This window comes from Triturus cristatus, chromosome 11 (assembly GCF_964204655.1).
Source record: "Triturus cristatus chromosome 11, aTriCri1.1, whole genome shotgun sequence".
In the NCBI taxonomy this organism is placed as follows: domain Eukaryota; kingdom Metazoa; phylum Chordata; class Amphibia; order Caudata; family Salamandridae; genus Triturus; species Triturus cristatus.
This window is the reverse complement of record NC_140594.1, coordinates 950,769,046-950,788,773: the sequence shown is the minus strand read 5'-3', so window position 1 is coordinate 950,788,773 and position 19,728 is coordinate 950,769,046.

The following is a 19,728-nucleotide window of genomic DNA, read 5'->3' as shown; positions in this document are numbered from 1 at the left end:
GTTTGTTCCCCGGCAACTTACTCCTTTGCCTTTGACACTGTCAACTCATGTTCATTCGAAAAATCTTTACTTCTTCAACAATCATCATTGCAAACTCTATACAATCATCCAACCCTTTGCAGCTAACATCTCTGCTAAACATTAAAATTGCAAGAACCTCGTTCCCTTTGTTCTCTCTTGCTCCTGCCTTTTATTCCACCCAGTTCCATGAAAAAACTGACCTTCCTTTTTATAGCTTCTGTGTTTTTAAGCATACATGCATACATTTTTTTAAAATGACGATAACTCCTTATTTTTGTGCCACTTACACAACTTTAGTTAGCATCTCACCAAAGCCATCTCCCCACTCAGTCTTCCTGACTTGTCTATTCAGTCAATATCCATTTGTCTCCATACATCCCAACTTTAATGGTCATTCTCAAAATCAAAGAGCCCTCTACACAATGTTTCACTCTTTCCAAGAACAGATCATGTTCCTTCTTTTTTTACTTAAAACAATTTTAAAGCTGGTCTAAGAAGTTCTCAAACACGTCAATCTAGCTTCTGAAATATAACCCACATCCTTCCTGAATCATTTTAATCCACATGTGATGCTTGGTCAAGTCTTTTTACAAAAGAGGAAGGTGCACCAGAAAAAAGTCCAAACTTGAATAAGTCCTTAGAGTTCCTTTTAATTCTCATATATGGTTTTTCATAGAGTAAGAAATCAGCCAACGCGTTTCGTTCTTTAAGATAAGAACTTCTTCATGGCGGTATCTAGACGTAGTAGAGTAAATATAAGTGGTCATCCAACAATCTGTGATTCAAATATCGCCGTGCAATAAATATTAGGAAAGTTCCATAATATAGGTTCAAATGGATAGTTTGCAGAAGTTCCAATATGCTCCAATTCAGATAGGAAAAGGCGTGAGACGGGTAACGTGGTCAATGTGCTATTTGACCACATTACCCGTCTCACGCCTTTTCCTATCTGAATTGGAGCATATTGGAACTTCTGCAAACTATCCATTTGAACCTATATTATGGAACTTTCCTAATATTTATTGCACGGTGATATTTGAATCACAGATTGTTGGATGACCACTTATATTTACTCTACTACGTCTAGATACCGCCCTGAAGAAGTTCTTATCTTAAAGAACGAAACGCGTTGGCTGATTTCTTACTCTATGAAAAAACATATATGAGAATTAAAAGGAACTCTAAGGACTTATTCAAGTTTGGACTTTTTTCTGGTGCACCTTCCTCTTTTGTTAAAAGTGCTTCCTCATTTGATTTTCAGTGGAGTCCCTCTGCGGTGGACTTTGGAAGATTTGTGCACAGGACTTCTACTATTGTACTTACTAGGTTTGAGGTGCTGAACCAGTGGTCAGCCGTGGTGGTTTCTTTTTGTCAAGTATGCTTGGTCAAGTCTGTCTATCAATAGCATTTTTGTGGCACCCTATTGTTGCTGGAGTACGGTACCATGTTTGATATTGTCAGTCATAGCATTTATCTACAAATTCTTTCCAATCCTAATATAATTGCGGCAACCCCTCAATCCCAGGATTCCTCCTACTTTTCCAACAGATACTTCTGTTTTCCTGGTACTTGCCGCCCACCACTACATACATCTACTATGGAGAATGAAGCACGATTTCATTCTCTATGCTCTTTTGCTCTCTCACTGCATTCCTGTTTTAGCTAAAGTCATCCACCGATTTCGATTCTCCTACTTATTTGCAAATGACACCCAAACCTTTATTTCTTTCTCCACCGGACTAATTCTTTGTGAGCATGCATAACAGACTATAGGGCCACTGACTTTGCTTGATGCTGAAACTCACTAGAATGTAGATCACATATTTCCTCTTCATTGATTGCCCCAAGCAAATTACCCCTCTCAACATCTCCTTCCTACCAACTCCACCCTCCTTGTTGTCAGCTTCATGATGAAATGCAGTTATCCTCTTTTATCACCTCTGTTGAAACTTCTGCCAGCTCCAACTGGCTTTCCTGCTACATTCCTTGGCCTCATTTGTCACACAGCCATACCAATCCTTAGCGCTCTTGTCTTTGAACAAAATGTTTCGCTGCAGCAGCTTTCTCTGTCATGCTCGCCTGCTACTTCTTTCAGCTCATCTGCTGGGCCCTCATCTTTGCTGCCCATATCATGTTCAATCTGGCTTGGTCCATCTCCACTACTCCATTCAGGTCCAAGCTGACTAGTTATTAGCTTATGCCAGATTTATTTATACACTTGGATGCACATCAGCTCAAGTATGATAGGGCGCTGTGCTTAAATAATTAAATAGAAAGACATTCAAACATTTATAGCTAGATTTGAATAAATAGGGAAAAAATAGTTTTCGAATAAGTGTTGAAAAAATAAGAGTAAATAATCCTTGGAACATTTAGCACAAAAAGACCATTTAAAAAGTATTCAAGAGGCTAAAAGGACCAGGTCAATGTGAATATCTACTAAAAGAGAATTCCACAGATGTAGAAAAGACAGTTGTAGAGAATAGTAACTTGGAAACAATACAAATCCAGGAGTAATATGATCACATTTTCTAGAGCTAGAGGTCGCATGCACACTGGCATGCATAATAGATTTCAAGAGGGAAAGTTGATAACTAACCAATGTAATCAGAATGTCATATCCGCCATCCATGTGTAAAAGAGGATAGTAAATCTGAGTATATATTAAGGGTGGGCGTAGTTCGCGAAGTAGCACTTCGCGAAGCTACGCAAAGTGAAGTTCGCACTACGCGAGCTACGCGTAGCACTTCGCGAACTGCGTAGTAACATGTTCGCACTGTGCAAGATGTTGTTTTCAATGATTGCACAGTGCGGACAAGCAACCGGCACTGTGCAATCATTGAAAATGGCATCTTGCACAGTGCGAGCTGTAGTTTTCTGCTGCTCGAGTAGATTTTTACTCGAGCGGCAGCTTTCTCAACGCGAACTGGTAGTTTCTCATCGCGAGCGGTCGCGAGCATACGCGACCCCTCGCAATGAGAAACCTGACCTCCTCGCGTTGGGAATCTCGCCGGGAGGTTTATTTTCCATGCTCGCGATCGCGAACAAGGAAAAAGTCTCGCAAGGATGTCATTTTTGCTTGCTCGCGGTCGCCAACTTGACGTTGAGGACCGCGAGCAAGCAAAAAATGACCGCAGCACTACGCAACACTACGCTACGCGTGTTCGCACTGTGCTACGTGCAGTTCGCGTAGTGCGATGTAGCGCGAACTTCGCAAACTACGCGAGCGTAGCGTAGTGCTTCGCCCAGGCCTAGTATATATACGCCCTCAGGATGTACGTGGTGCACCTTTTAACAATTTGTGCGTACATGCATCAACAGGGCAAGGAGAGTTGGGGCCAAAACGAAGGGCACCTAGGGAGCAGGAAGTTTTACAATTGCGGGAAATCCACTTCCAGCATTTGTTGCCCCTACGGTAGGAGAGTACGTGGCAAACAATAGTGGCTTGTCAAATCTAGCATTATTTGAATCACTTATTTATGTCCGCCGAGTGGTAATCGTAAAGTGACGCAGAAGACGGAAGGATAATGTGGTGCATAGCTAAATACTTATAAGGTCCCTCAGGCGAGACTGATTGCATTGCAAATGCTTGTTTTTTGTTACAGCACATCTCTGCTGATCCAGGATCAAACAAAACCATCTGTATGTAAGAAGGCCACCGTTCAGTAAATGCTGTTCCTTTTCAATAAAGAATAGCGCAGCAGCAGCTCGGGGGAAATCACCGCACCCGCTCAGTGACAGAGCTGAGGGCCATGATTGGCACAGCCGCCATCTTAGCTCCATTGACTCAAATCTAGGGCTCTTCCGCCACCTACCATGCTGCTGCTGCTGCGGATACTCTGTTCCTCCCAGCCACGTCACATGCTGCCCGCACAGTCTCTAACCTCCCAGGCAATAATCTCTGGCTGAAAAGCACAGCTCGAGGGTCCCAGAGGCCAGGCTCCCTCAAAGAAGCAGCTTGCACGTTTGCAGTTAGACTCCGTCCCCAGAACTCTTTTTTGACTGATCCTGGGTCTCGTCAGCTTTTGAGCCAAAAAAAGTGCAATTCTAGAGGTATAACGAAGTCGACTCATACCTCCTATTCTCTGGATGTGGACTTCCCCTTCATTTCCTTGTACTTATTCATTTTTAGGACTCAAAAGGTAGTGGGTCCTAATTGAAAGCCGAATTATCACGGAAGCACTGCAAATAAACCTCAGCATAACATTCAAACTCGGCAGCAGAAATGTATTCTTAATTCTGTGAATGTGAATACAAATGTCAAGTTCGCATGACGGGCGCCTTTTCAAAACAAATTCCCATCATAAATGTCAACTTAGTCATCAATACATACAATGACTCATCTAAAGTTCAGTGGGTGTAAGCATGGTGGGTGAAAAAGGAACTGAGGAAAAGAAGGAACATAAAGGTAAAAGCAAGTCTCAGGAGGGGGGTGAAATGTCAGTGGCGGATATGTACCGCCTATGAGGGTGGCATTTAATATGATTGCACAGGAGTGCCGTTTTTAGTAGGGGTGACGCTGCTGCATGTCACCATGATGAATCCCAGAAACATTTACTTTGCTGAATAAAAGCTTAGCATTTCTCCGTGTTGGTTCACTTGTTCGTTTTTCTGTATGAAAGGCAATTAATTGCTATTGTCCAGAATGTTTGAAAGCCAGCCACAACTGTAGACTCATGGCATGACATAATTTATTTTAATTTATTTTATTTTGTTTCATTTTATTGCAGTGTATTTTATTTCGTTATTTTGTGAAGCGCAACAAACTACTAGGCAGTAGTCCATAAATTGGTTGGATTAATCGATAGAATAAATAGTTACAAATGACCAATGCAGTATGGTCTGGTAATCACCTATGTCCCCTACACCAACTACAGACCCTGGGGTTAGGGATGGCACCTCCCCCCCCCCCCAGCGTAACACTAATGGACACCACACCAAAATGATATAATTTTTGGATGAGGGGTGTGTAACCCCCCCGGCCGTATTTTTCAAAAATAACAAACAATTTGTAAAAAACATTATATACAGAACTTTACGCAGAAAGTACAGATACATTTGATAGACAGATATTCAGGGCTAACCTTAACACAGTCTAATACATAAGACACTCCTACCGTAAATCTATCAATGCATGTATTTACTTTCTGCGTGTCCCTTCTAGAGCCTACGGCAAAGTCAATGGCTGGCAGCGCCCCCGGTCCCAGTGTTCTAGCAAATTCTACCCCTGTAATAGAGATGCGCAGGGGGTACAGCTTATCGGATGGATATTTTCCCCTGGGCCCCCCCTACACCCTGTGCCTTAAACTCCATTACGGGGGGCTGCAGACTTCTGCATAATGGTGCCTTGATAAGCATGCGCGTGCGGGGGTGGCCCCAGGCTCACTGGGAAGGATGAACGGGCCCGCCACCGGCCCAGTGGATGTTCCTGTGGGGAGCAAGAACAAGAGACTGATCTGCTCCCCACAGCCCCCTTTTAAGGAGGGTGCCCCCAGGCTGACCGGATCAGACAGGTCTACCTGTGCGCAGGCTGAACGTTTTCGAGGCGGAAGCACCAAGTGCTTCCGGCTCAAAAGAGGCCGCCACACCCATTGGACAATGCGGGGGGAGGGAGCGCCGCGTCATTTGCTGACGTGGCCTCCCCCCCTACGCCTTGCCAGGGACAGTGTGACCACCATAATGGCGGCATGGTCCATTCTGGCCCCTCGCCTTCTCCAGTAAGACAATCGTGACGCCTTTGAAGAGTTGGTATTGTGATATCTGATGAATGACACTGGTCAAAATGCGGAAGCTGGTTTCCTGTATGTAATCTTCAGGTTTGGGTAGAAGCAGGCAGCAAATATTACATAGTCACAGGTACAGGTTAGGTATATATCTAGCTGAATAGGTAGGCTTTAAGCAACCTTGAGCATCTCAGAAGGTCGGTTACCAAACTAAAATGCCCTGGGTGGGAATTCCACAGAGAAGGTTTCTTGTGACAGACTGGCCAAATAGAATGTAAGTTGCGGTTTGCAAATTTTAATCTTCTGAATGGGAAGTATCACACAACTTTGCCAAATAGGCTGGTGATCAGACAAAAATGCCTTATAGATGATATAAAGGGATTTGAAATGTATTGTTTCCTCAATTGGGATTGAATGGATTCAGTCAGAGCTGAGATAATGTGATCATAATGAAGTCGGCCAAAGAGATGACAAGCAGCATGATTCTAGAATGAATTTTGATGACTAATTTTTTGTGGCACCTTTGTAGAGGCTGTTGCAGTAAGAAGGATAAAGATCACCACTGCCAAAATAATGGCAGTTTTCTGCAAGATATGAGTGAGTGGAAGGAACACCCGTCAGCAGACATAAATGAAAGGAAGCAAATATTCAAATACTATTTCTTTGGGGTGGAGAAGACAGCTCATTATCTAATACCACTAGATGGCAAGCTTTTATCACTGGATTTGGTCATAATGAAGTCTGAAGGAAGACTGATGATGAAGACACACTACAAACCCACTGCAAAGAATAACCTCCTGGCTTTTTCCAGCTTCCATCCCAGACCTTTGCGAGAAAATCTCCCCTTTAGACAGTATCTCCGCATAAGGGGTAACTGCAGAAAGATTGAAGACTACTGTTCGCAATCAGCTGGACTTACTGAAAAACTACGTAAACGAGGTTACCCTGAGAAGATCCTCAAGAGGAGCTGCAAGAGGGCAAGAAACCAGCACAGGGAAGCTTTGCTTGAAGACACACCAAAACCCACGGAGGAAGTACCATTGACGTGCGTCACCACGCACAGTGTTGCATCGAATGCAGTAACCAAGTCGATCGGTAAACACTGGCGGATCCTAGAAAGCAACAATAGAAAATGGGAAAAATACTTATTTTCTTTTTAAAAAGCCAGGAGTATTAAGGATGCCTTTGTACATACCAGACCAAGACAATTTACGAACGACGATGTACCTTCAGTCCTGAATTCTCGGGGTATACCGAAAGTAACAGGTCATTTCCCCTGTTGGTCATGTAGCGTTTGTCATCTAGCCACAGCAACAAAAACACTTGCACTGGAGACCGGAAAGACTTGGACGCAACGCTCACATACTAACTGGAATTCAGTGAACGTGGTATACTTAATAACTTGTCCTTGTGATACCAGATATGTGGGAATGACTACCCGAAAAATAAAACAACGGATCGGGGAGCACCGGAGTAACATCCGGTGTAAAAAGAACATCATAAAACTGACTGAACATTTTACTCAGGCCAATCATACTGTAAATGACCTACACTGGACGGTGATTGAGCAGATCAGACCAGGAAATAGATCAGCCAACTTATTGTTTGAGAAAGAGCAGCAGTGGATTTACCGCCTCTCCAACAACATACAGGGATTTAACGACAACATTCCCTGGGGGCCTGTACTAAGACGCTAGTGTCTTTCTCCCAATAACTCAGTTCTACACCTGTTAATACACTCTTTACTCTAGCTGAATAATGACAGAAAATGTTTCTACAACAGCCCCAATCACACCTAGATGATTATCCCAACACAGGTCTACTCTAAACATCATATGATTGTTTTTCGCCGTTATTAATCTACCACAGACAATTTTGTCAAATGATATAATTAAGTGGGATTCCGCTCACTAATAGAATACACCTTTATTCAACTATGTTTGTAAAAATGCCCCGGTTTTAAAAATAAATTATAAAAAAGTATGACCCGGCCCCTTTGAGTTAACACACATATGGGACACAGCCACAGTGACTTCACTATCGTATCCTTCATTTTATTCAATCGAGGATTTTTTGGCCATGGGTTGTCCTGACGGTCGGCACTTTTCTAGCATAATGGGCGGTTTCGGTTGAATGTAATCTTTGACGATGGGCATCCTCCGTGAGTTTGCCCTACACGTAGTGACCTTTAGGCACTTCAGCGTTCTAGTTGATCCCGCATACACAGACTACACGCCCTTGCGTCATCACGCAAATGCGAAAACCCTGCCGCGCCGGCTGGACACTTCCTATATTAACCCTCCACGGTGAAGGACTCGTTATCTTCGGAGTCCTGAGGAGGGTGCAGGCAGGTGTCCAGCGGGTGGCAGACTTTGATGAAGTAAGTGGCTTATGCTTTTCTACTAAGGAACACGTCCTGTACCAAGGGCGATGCCTCTATACTAATCCCTAAACTCTTTTATCTACATAGTGTTTGACTACAAGTCCCGCCCCCCACCAGGACTCATGTAGTAAGGCTATCCCTTACTTCACATAAGCTAAAACATATTAGCTTTTTTCACAGTTTGATCATGTATACAAAGTCCCTTGTGTTTTCCTACTGCCTATACAATTAGCCTACCATTGCTACCGATTCTCAGTATTTCAACCCCTTCTGAGCTACATTGGTGGGATTTTCTATTTGAAAAACAGATCCCAATCACGGGAATGCCGGTATAATTTTCCATGCCAAAGGCAGGATTCGGAGCCCGTAACCGTAGTTTTTTGCTGTCTCTAAGTTTAAAGAGTACAACACGCAAATAATCATTGCATATATTGGATTAAAATAGGAACACCACCGGTTACTGTTTGTTTGCTAGCTTATTTTGCCACTGTAATTACGAGGAGCACTATAGATGGCATGCACGTTAGTCATCTAGTACACATTGTCAACGGGGCATTTTCTATGATTTATGTGTACGCTTTGAATTATTGTTTTCTTCTGTCTCTTTTTTGTTTCAACAGAAAAAAGCTTTCAGAAATCCTGAAGGCTAACAAAGAACCGTGAGTTTAAGCGGTCTTTTGACTCCACAGGTCAGGGTGAGCCTTAGCGAGCGCATACCGCCGTGGTAGTCCATTTAGGTCCTGACGAATGCTTCGCATAATATACCAAGAAGCAGAAACATGTTGACCGTTTCTTTGCAGATCAGGATGTAACTGGTCCATTAAAACTAGTTTCCACACATCCGACGCACCCCTTTTAATAGTGCTCAGTTTTCCACCATTAAAATCACTTTTGGATGAAACTGTGACACCTTTTTGATCTTCACTTCTGGCACCACTCACAAATTGCACTGACCTCACAAAAAACCAGCTCCGCTGTAATTCAGGTGTTGCAGCACACCGGAGAGGCATTCGGCATGTCTGGTGGGAACCCAATGATGAAGCATGTCACCAACTAGGTTGGTGAGTGAGGGTTCTTTTAAAAACACAGTGAGTTTTCCCTTTTTTTGCTAGCTTATCTTCACCTTTGGATACACTCTTTCGTTGTTTATATAGTATTGTTCAGGGGGATCAAGAGTGGCCTTAGTAGCTTCCCTCCCTCTCCAGTTGTTTAGTTATATTTATGTGGCAGTTAATATCCCAGTTAGGCAGTAATGCATTAAAAGCTGCCAACTTAAAAAGGATGGCCTTCCTGTCTCGTTGGTTGGCATATTACACCCCTAAATCCCTCAGTAAAAGATACCCGGAAGTAGAAAAAAGATGTTTCCGATGCCAAGCAGAGAGGGAAGGGGACTGGCTCCATACCTTTTTCACGTATATAAAATTAGAGCCATTCTGGGTGAAGATCTTCAAAAAGATCCAAAGAGTGAAGACCCAGAGGATGTGGTAGCCCTCTTTCGCATTTCTAGAGTAAGGGGAGACTTGACAAAATCAGAGGAGACTTTTATTGCGATCTGCTCTTTGGTTGCCCGCTCTTTAATCCTCCAGAGCTAGAGGTCGGAGGATGCCCCCTCCTACTTGAAGTGGATAAATAAAATGAAACAAACAATGTTATTTTAAGAAGCATATGCTATGAAGGTAGGCGCTACAAGAAAATTCGATGCTGTTTGGAAGTATTTTAAGAACTTAGAAACTATGGTGTGAATAGAAATCTTATAGATCTTGCACTACAACACTTTGTTGGTTCAGCGCGTTGCACTTTTTGTGTGCTATAAAAGCACACGTAAAAAGCACTATAGCACTTTGGCACTTTTTAAAATAGTGTAGGTGGATCGTCTCTGAGTACTGTAGCACTAAGCACTTTAGTATTTCAATAAATAAAACTTATATAGTTGTAAGCAGTTTAAGATGTGGCCAGTTCACTGTCGTTACATGTTGATTTTTTTTTTTTTAATGTTTTGATATTTGATCCATGTTGGTTTTATAGCTAATATGAAGTTGGCTTATTGAATGTAAAATTATTAGTCAAATTTCCTGATGATAATTGTTTTTGTAATGTCCATTTTTTGCTTTGCTCAATAAAAAATAAAAATACAGAATGGCATTGTTATTTATGCCAAATGCAGCTCCTTGATCTAATAAATTCATGGTCACTTCACTAATGCCGTCCATTTACCATTTTAAGTCGTACTAGTCTAAAACCAGCACTGACTCCGCTGCAAAAGCTTAAACGCTGGGGAGCAAGGAAATCTCAGGCTTACATACATTTCCAGAGAACAATTGTAGCAACAATTTCAATCCTTTACACTCTTAAAAAAAACATGAGTCAATATTGTCCATCCGCAATTAGGATTAGAGTTGTGTTTTTTCAATAAGGTGTAATATGGGCTATTGCATTCTGGAATCCTAGAAGCATGTTTATATTCCCCCTCAGTGAAGACATCACTGCTGACAACAAAGCTGCCACGATTTCTATAGACCAGGGAGAGGATCCTGACTGTACTCTGATCTCAACTAGGGGTGGGCGGAATTTGCGAAATCCACTTTCGCAAATTATCGCGAAAATGTTAAAAATTATCGAAGACACGCGGAAATATCGCGAAGATGCGGAAGTTTTTTTCCCGCATGTTCGCGAGATTTTCTGCATGGTTGCGGCTCGCCAACTTACCCATGTGGTTGCTCACGGGCGCGGCCATCTTGTTTTCAGTTGTCTCACGGTGCATGATCGCGAGTAGAAAGACGTGATCGCGCGACGCATTACATCACTGCGGGCGCGAACTGTCGCGAGACAGCGCAAATGGCTAAAAACAATACAACATCTCATGGAGAACGCGACCGGATCAAGAAAACTTGTCGGCGAATGCAGGGCTTCAGGTAAGGCGATCGCGCACGCGCGAGAATGTATTATTTTACAGCGCGAGTAAGAACCAAATTATCGCTAAGCTGCGTAATGCGGAAATTTTGACATTTTCGCGCTTTCCGCGGAACGCGAAAATGTCAAATTATCGCAATTTCCGCAAACGGAACGAAATTTTAGCCCAGGCCTAATCTCAAGGTGGTTATCAACTGTTCGCTTGTCCCTTAACATCGTGTCAAAGGATCCAAATGTAACCCAGAGGCTCGTCAGATATTTCAATCAGATTTATGATCTTTGAGTTTGAAAAATTCTCCCTGAGATCTAGAGAACAACCTGTCCTCTGGGACAATGTCCGCGGGCATGGCTGCCTATCACATTATTGAAATAGTCTCATTGACAGTTTGACGCTGACCTAGTGCAGAGAATATGGTGAACGCAAAACCTGCATTACCTGTCTCAAGGTCTCCTCTGCAATATCCATACGTTTGCTATTTCGGTGGAGCTATTATTTTGTGACACTCACTCTAACTTTCTTGAACAGTATTAAGTTCCTTATAATTCCAAGGTGAGCACCAGCTCTTTCTATGACCTTGACTTTGTGACTCCAGCACGGAATATATTGAGGCATGCTATAAGCCATATTTAGTTAATTTGCCAATGATACCGGTCGATAATCTGCTCGGTGTTATCCCTAGTCTACAATATCAATTTTTCTCAAATATCTACAGCTCAGAATATTGTTTTCATATTTGGGGTGTACAATTTTATTGCGTCATTTCCGGACCATTAAAGTTGAATCATTTAAGGAAACAAAGGGCCTTATTTAGAGGTTGGCTGATGGGATACTCTGTCCCAAACTTGGCGGATGTCTCGTCTGCCTTATTAAAAGTACTTTTTACCCTATGGCACAGGATATTTGCTATGTTTATTCCTTGTGTGAAAAAAAGAAGCCTCAAAGAAAAATGGAAGGAGTACCCTCTACTCACTTAATGTCATCTTACAGAAACCCTTTTGAATCACCTCCATATACTATGGTCTAGTAGTAAAGTCCCCTACAGAACTTTAAAAAATGTATTAGCATCTAATCGTGTACTGTATTATGCTCAGTTTACTACTGCTGGTGCAGATATCATAGAAAAGTACTATGGAGCATATAATACCATAGAGGATATTACTACTATAGCCTTATAGCCCGCCGTAGCGGGCTATACCGGCTATTAAAGGCCCGCTGCAGCGTTAAAGGCCCGAGCCGAAGGCGAGGGACTTTAACAAAAGCAGCGGGACTTTAATAGCGGTATAGCCCTGCTACGAAGGGCTATAAGGCTATTAGAACATTCTGCCACTAGAGGGCAGAATGTTCTAACAAATTAAACAAAGGCTTCTCGAAGCTCGAGGAGATTTAAATCCCCCTCGAGCTTCGAGAGGCTTTTGTAAAACATTGGAATGTTGCTCTGCGGGCCTTTACCGGCCCGTAGAAGCACGGAGCACTCCATTGTCTACAATGGAGTGCTCCACATTCCAATGTTCTAATAGACTATAATGCATGACCTTCATGTATGGTGGTGACTAGAAGACCTTTCTGTGTGATGACACTGAAATGAATTCCTGCCTGGAAAAGATGACGTTCATTGTGTGGCCATCTCTATGTGTAGGAAATATGGCATGTTAGATCAGCTCAGGTACCTCCGTACTGACTAAGGTTCTTATGACAGGTTGACTGTTATCCGTTACTTCTTCCACTAAGAGGTTGAGGTGGACAGGGGCAATTGCTGATTAAAGGAAAAAAGTCAACTATATGTTCTAATACTTCTTATGCGATATTGAGTCATAATTAGAGGGACTAAAAATACATAGAAATATACTAGAATTGTGAGAAAGAAATTGTCATTACATTTGTGCAAACTCAGCATTGGACTTGAACCACTATGGTAATGTTAAATTGTTTGAAAGGCAATAAAACACATTTGTCTATTATATAGAACCAATATCCTACACATGCACCCCATCCTATTTCAGACAAAATTATACTAAACAATAGCGTACATAATACAACTTTCAACAAAAAACACGCTATTTCCTCAAAATCTCCTTTGTTATGTTATGTTAGCTGCACTTCTATAGCACACGACTCACCCGGGGGCATCTCGGCGCTTACCTAGCGAAAAGAGAGACAAAGAAGTCGGTATCGATTAATGGGTATGAGTTAGAACAAAAACGTTTTTAACTGTTTCCTAAAAACCAGGTAGAGCAGTGCATTTACGTAGGGCCATTGGGAGCTGATTCCAGTACCCAGGGGCAATGTACAAAAGGCTCTACCCCCGGTACGGCTGAGACGTATACGGGGACCTTTAGTAGAGCTAGTGAGTTGGATCTGAGATAGACGTTTTGGGAATCAGTGCCATTTTGTATAAAACGGAACAGCTAAGAGGAAAAGCCTCACTACAAACAGGACTGACCGGCTATGTACAATTTAAACAAAATCTGAATTCTCAGCCGAGAGAATGAAGTAGACACATTAGGCCAGATTGATCAAAGTATTGTATTGCCCTTGCACCACGGAAGTTAACGAGAGGGCATTGCAACACAGAAGTCAGAATTACAAAGCCACACAAGGCCACCTTGTTTGGTGTGTGGCCCTGCAGAGGTGTCTTGCTGCCTGCATGACATCCATCTGCCCGATTGTGCGTCTTTCTGAGCTGCTCATCATATGGATGCCAAATTCAGTGCCCGATTAAAACTTATTCCTAGGGATGTTATATTTGCGAGATACAACATTTGCTCATCCTTCTGAGTTTCAGACGTTGGAATGGAGAAATAGGGCTCTAATTGGATGTGCTTTATTCCCACTGCAAGGTGTGAAAACAGAAAATGTGGGCCCAGATTGACAATGACTTTGAGGTGGAGTTTCGGCACTTTTGTGGCACAGCCTTGATGAAAAATTATTTTTCGTGTTCACTGAGATACTCAAAACCACTTTATGCTGCTTTGCAAGATATAGTAAAATACAAAGTAACGCAAGGCGGCGCATAGCGCTGCCTTTTGTTACTTTGCCTTGGAAACACATTACATGGGTGGAGCATGGGCATTCCGAAGCATACACCGATGTATTTTGACAAAAAAACTAATTTATAAAGAGTTGTAAGCCTGTATTTGTGCCAGAATGGTGTGCCTACCTGACAGAGGTGCAATGAGGATAAGTAGATTTATTTCTTCTTGTTACATCTTCTTTCCATCTGCACTACATTTTATGGCACACATAAAAAGAGGATATTCTTCTAAGGATTCTTTTTTGTGCTGGAAGGTATCCCTTCCTGTACAAAAACAATTCTATCAGTAAAGCATAGGTCCTTGCACTATGGTGCATATCTTTGTAAATATGGAGCATTTCTACTCTCTTGCTTTGACACAACGCAGCGTTGAAAGTTGCTTTGCTCTGCAGTGTTGTGTGAAATAATAGTAAATATGCACCTTGAGCTGTTGGCCCAAACTATTTGTGCCAGATGAAAACATTCTAGCACAGTCGGACATTTACTTTAATTGGTGCCCGAGTTATGGGGCATATCAGCAAGGGCTGGCGATAATTATCGCTAAGCGCACTTAGCGCTAGGATAATTATCGCCGGCTATCGTGGAATTTTATCGCTGAGATAGCGTGCTATCAGCAACGCTTATCTCAAAAGGGATAAAATTCCTTGCGCTAACAGCCAAAAGTGAGATTATCGCTGGAAATCCAGCGATGATCTCACACATTTTGGTGTAAACTTGCTGATAAGGCAGGGCATACTTAGCCATTATATCCACCTTACATTGGATATAATGGCTAAGTCAAGGTGAAAGCAGGTGTAAGGAAAGTAGCGTTAACTGTGGTTAGCGCTACTTTTCTTATCACTATGCCTGTTAGCGATTCACTTGATAATTGGAGAAATGTCGGTTAGCGACATTTCTCCAGTTATTTTGGGACGGAATGCTCATTAGAGATGCACAGGTGGGCATTATGGGAAAGGGAGCTAAAGCAAGGAATCACGCGTTAGCGTTACCTTGATGATTAAGCGATAACATTATCGCCGCTTTTCGTCCGGAAACGGATACTAAAGCGGCGATAATTTGTCATCGCCAGCTTGCCTATATGCCCCTATATTCTTAATTCGGATGCATCTCCTGTTTGTGTGCAAATCAGGGTTTTGCGGCACTCTACAAGAAGGCCGTTCTGTCTATTTGGGACTCAGTAAGTTGATGCTGTCCTTCTGGGGTGATTTTGAAGTGGACACAATGCCACTGCTTAAAAGGACCACTGATCAAAGAGCAGAAGAAAGGTATGATTTGATTCCCTGCCTAGATTCATATGTAACGTGAGATTCCAAATGACAGAAAACATTTTTTGTACACCTATGGCTTTGTTTCCTTTTCTCTCCCAGGGCCATAATTAAATGCTTGCACTACCACAAGCACATTTCACACTTGTTAAAAAAGATTGCTTTCTGGTGTTACTGTCATGCCTCACGGTTCGATGCAGGGGAATATCGTTGAAGGACAGGTATGCAGCAGCAAAGGTTGACAAGAAGAACCGTAGGCATCATGAAATGAGACAAGAAATGGGAACATCTAAACAGCCGTCCTTCCAAAAAAGCATATTTTAAGTGATCATGGGCCTCATGTAGGAAGCCAAATACCGGTCGGTAACGGCCGATTTTCGGTAATTATACCGTTACCGACCGGTATTTTGGCTTATGAGATGTAGGGGGAGAATTTCATGATTCGGTATTTACCGAATCGGTAATATTACCGATTCGGTAAATTTACCGATTCGGTAAATACCGAATCATGAAATGAGATGTAGGGGGAGTGTGTGGTGGGTGTGGGGATTCGTTATTTACCACCAACTAAAGGTTGGTGGTAAATGACGAATAGGCGAAAAAAAGTATTTTTGTGCACGTTTAAGTGTGCAATGTGGCAGACATACAAGGGCATGTATGTGCGCCACATGTGCACACATGGCCGAATCAGGGGTGCAACAGGGTGTCAATGTGACACCCTGCCACCCTTGCATGTGCTCCCCCATTACCGAATCGGTATTTACCGATTCGGGAAGGTATGCCTCATTACCGAATCGGTAAATACCGATTCGGTAATTACCGAATTTTTCCAATTCGGTAATATTTACCGACTCATTACCTACATTGCATTTACCACTTCATAAATACCGAATCGGTATGATTCGGTATTTATGAAGTGGTAAATGCCAGCCCACCTACATGAGGCCCCCTATGTGGAGAACCTCTCAAAGATGCCTATAAAAAAAATTCTATCAACACTTGAAAATTGGACTCAAACAATATTCTAAATTTCCAACCCTCTTCTTTGTCGACGTCTAATCAAATTATGTGAATGAAAAGATTTTTTTTTTACCTCACTCATGTACGTAGCCCAATACCGGTCGGTAACGGCCGATTTTCGGTAATTATACCGTTACCGACCGGTATTTAGGCTGTTGACATGTAGGGGGCTCATTTCTGTATTCGGTAATTTACCGAATCGGTAAAATTACCGAATAGGTAATTTTACCGATTCGGTAAATACCGAATACAGTAATGAGATGTAGGGGGACTGTGTGGTGGGTGTGGGGATTCGTTATTTACCACCAACTAATAGTTGGTGGTAAATGACGAATAGGTGTGAAAATGCATTTTTGTGCACTGTGAGGTGTGCAATGTGGCAGACATACATGCCCCTAGGGCATGTATGTGCGCCACATGTACACACATGGAAGAATCAGGGGTGCAACAGGGTGTCAATGTGACACCCTGCCACCCTTGAATGTGCTCCCCCCATTACCGAATCGGTATTTACCGATTCGGTAATGAGGCATACCTTCCCATTGATTCAATCAATGGGAAGGTATGCCTCATTACCGAATCGGTAAATACCGATTCGGTAATTACCGACTTACTCCGATTCGGTAACATTTACCAAATTTTTACCTACATACACTTTACTGATTCTTAAATACCGAATCGGTAAGATTCGGTATTTAAGAATCGGTAAAGTGTATGCCACCTACATATGGCCCTGTATCACCAGAAGTAGGACTAGATGAGTAAGTTCTGAAAAAAGGAATGGGAGTTCATTAGCATATGCAGTGATGTCGCCACACCCCTACAATATCCATTATGTAAAAGGGATTGGTCTACTTTACAGCCAAGCTGAGATACTGCAAATATAACTGAGTAAATATGTGTACTCAGTGGTTCTCTTCATATTCAAAGCAAACATAAACACAGCGCCAGGACATCCACGGGTGATAGTGCTTTATAAATACACACAACCCACACATTCAATTTTCGTCAGAATGCAAATCGTGAACATTGTAAAAAATAAGTGATGTACATTTAAAGTTTAACTCATGATTTCGAATATTTAATTTATTTCGTGTGAAATAATGAACAACTGTATATACTTAATGTACAAATAAAAAGGAAGAATGCAGATATTGACTAAGAAGTTATGGCCTTAACGTTTTCCTGGATATTTAGAGCATTTATGACGTTATAACTATTATTTAAACAACACTTAAAAATGTTTCATTAATTTGAGGTGGCCTATGCGCTTTATAAAAATGAATTGCAGACATAAAAATAATATTTTTTAAGTCGGATTTACTTTTAATGTATATGTAACTAACATATGTAGCACCAGAAAGCTGCCAGTGGGATAAAACGCCCTTAGGATACATTACAAGTGTATGTGATGCCATTAATTGTTTGAAAAGAGAATGAAATCAGACATGGTGGTGGGCACAAGGTGACACCAAAAGCAGTTATAGGCCGGATTTGACCTCAGTCTAATGGGGACTCTAGAAAAATAGTGGGGCAACTCCATACCCCTGTTGCGATTCCTGACTTGTGGCATGTCAGTGAGCATGAACGTCACTCTGTTATCTCCAGCAACACTGAGGAGTGACATTTCTGGACAGAGTGCCTGTGCCTCTCAACATTGAGGGAACTGCATTCAGTAGGAAAAAACTAAGATACATTTAATTTGCACTCTCTTTTCGAGAAGGTTCGGACTATAAAGGATCAATTAGCAAAGATTGAGCTAGCTTTCTTTAAAAAAAAATATTTTAGCTATATTTGGAGAAAAGAGATTCAGGGGGCATGACTTTAGCAGCCAACATGGCGGACGTGCTTTGAGCAAGCTCCGCTGCTCGACCCGCTTATCTGACACTAATCCAACCAGGAACCCACCATCATCACTCGCTGACTTGCCTCTCACACTCCCTGTCCCTCTGGCTACTGATATATGGCAAACTGCTGCTGGAGGGAGTGGGTGCAAGGTGCCGAAGTAGTGAATGCAGGAGGTAGTTAGCCCACGGGGTGCGCTGCTCCAGGTGGGGGATCCCCCCGGCCCTCGAAAGCACTGACAGGGGGGAGTCAGGAGCTGCTTGGTGTGGGGGGAGCTTACCATGTGTCTATCTGGTTGCAGTGGGCCTATGCGCTGCCCCTGGACTCATGGGATAGCCTACAACTGGTCGAGTTGGCGCTGGGATGTGCTGGCCCCTGCAGCGCTGTACTGACAATGTTCATGCCTTGCTCGAGCGTTTGAGGGTTGTGTGAAGCAGCGATGGCAGCCTGATTGACACCCTCGCCTCATGGGGACAGACACGCTGATTATTGCAGCCAAGAGTAGGGCACTGTAAGGCTGGAGGAGGGGCCAGCGAGTAACCACCAGATGTATATACACCTAGGGGCAGATTTATGAGCCCCTTGCGCCACTTTTGCGTCACTTTTCCCATGTTAAAAGTGACGCAAAAGTGGCGCAAGGGGCTTATAAATCTGCCCCCTAGTATATAGAGTGATAGGGCCGCTTTGCCAGTTAAAATCAATGACCTGAATGAGCAGATAGCCAAAATGGGTGAATCTGAATTGGAGAAAAAATACCGGGAAGATATGCATGTCAGACTAACCAAGGATGAAGACATCATAAAGAAACGCGCCCGATTCACAGAACTAACTTAAGACAAAATCCTAAACTTACTACCATTTTGGTATTCACAGAAGGCACTTACTCATTTTGGTATTCACAGAAGGCACTTACTCATTTCGGTATTCACAGAAGTTAGGAGTCCTAACTTTAGGACTCCTAAATGCCTTCTGTGAATACCGAAAGTCTTAAAATTAGGATTTTTCGCAGTTTAGTAGTAGTATAGTTAGGACTCCTAACTTTAGGACTCCTAAATGCCTTCTGTGAATACCGAAAGTCTTAAAATTAGGATTTTTCTCAATTTAGTAGTCCTAAATTTAGATTTAGGACTACTAAATTGAGAAAAATCCTAATTTTAAGAATTTCGGTATTCACAGAAGGCATTTAGGAGTCCTAAAGTTAGGAGTCCTAACTATACTACTACTAAACTGAGAAAAATCCTAATTTTAAGGCTTTCGGTAGTCACAGAAGGCATTTAGGAGTCCTAAAGTTAGGAGTCCTAAATTTAGGACTACTAAATTGAGAAAAATCCTAATTTTAAGAATTTCGGTATTCACAGAAGGCATTTAGGAGTCCTAAAGTTAGGAGTCCTAACTATACTACTACTAAACTGAGAAAAATCCTAATTTTAAGGCTTTCGGTAGTCACAGAAGGCATTTAGGAGTCCTAAAGTTAGGAGTCCTAAACTTAGGACTACTAAATTGAGAAAAATCCTAATTTTAAGAATTTC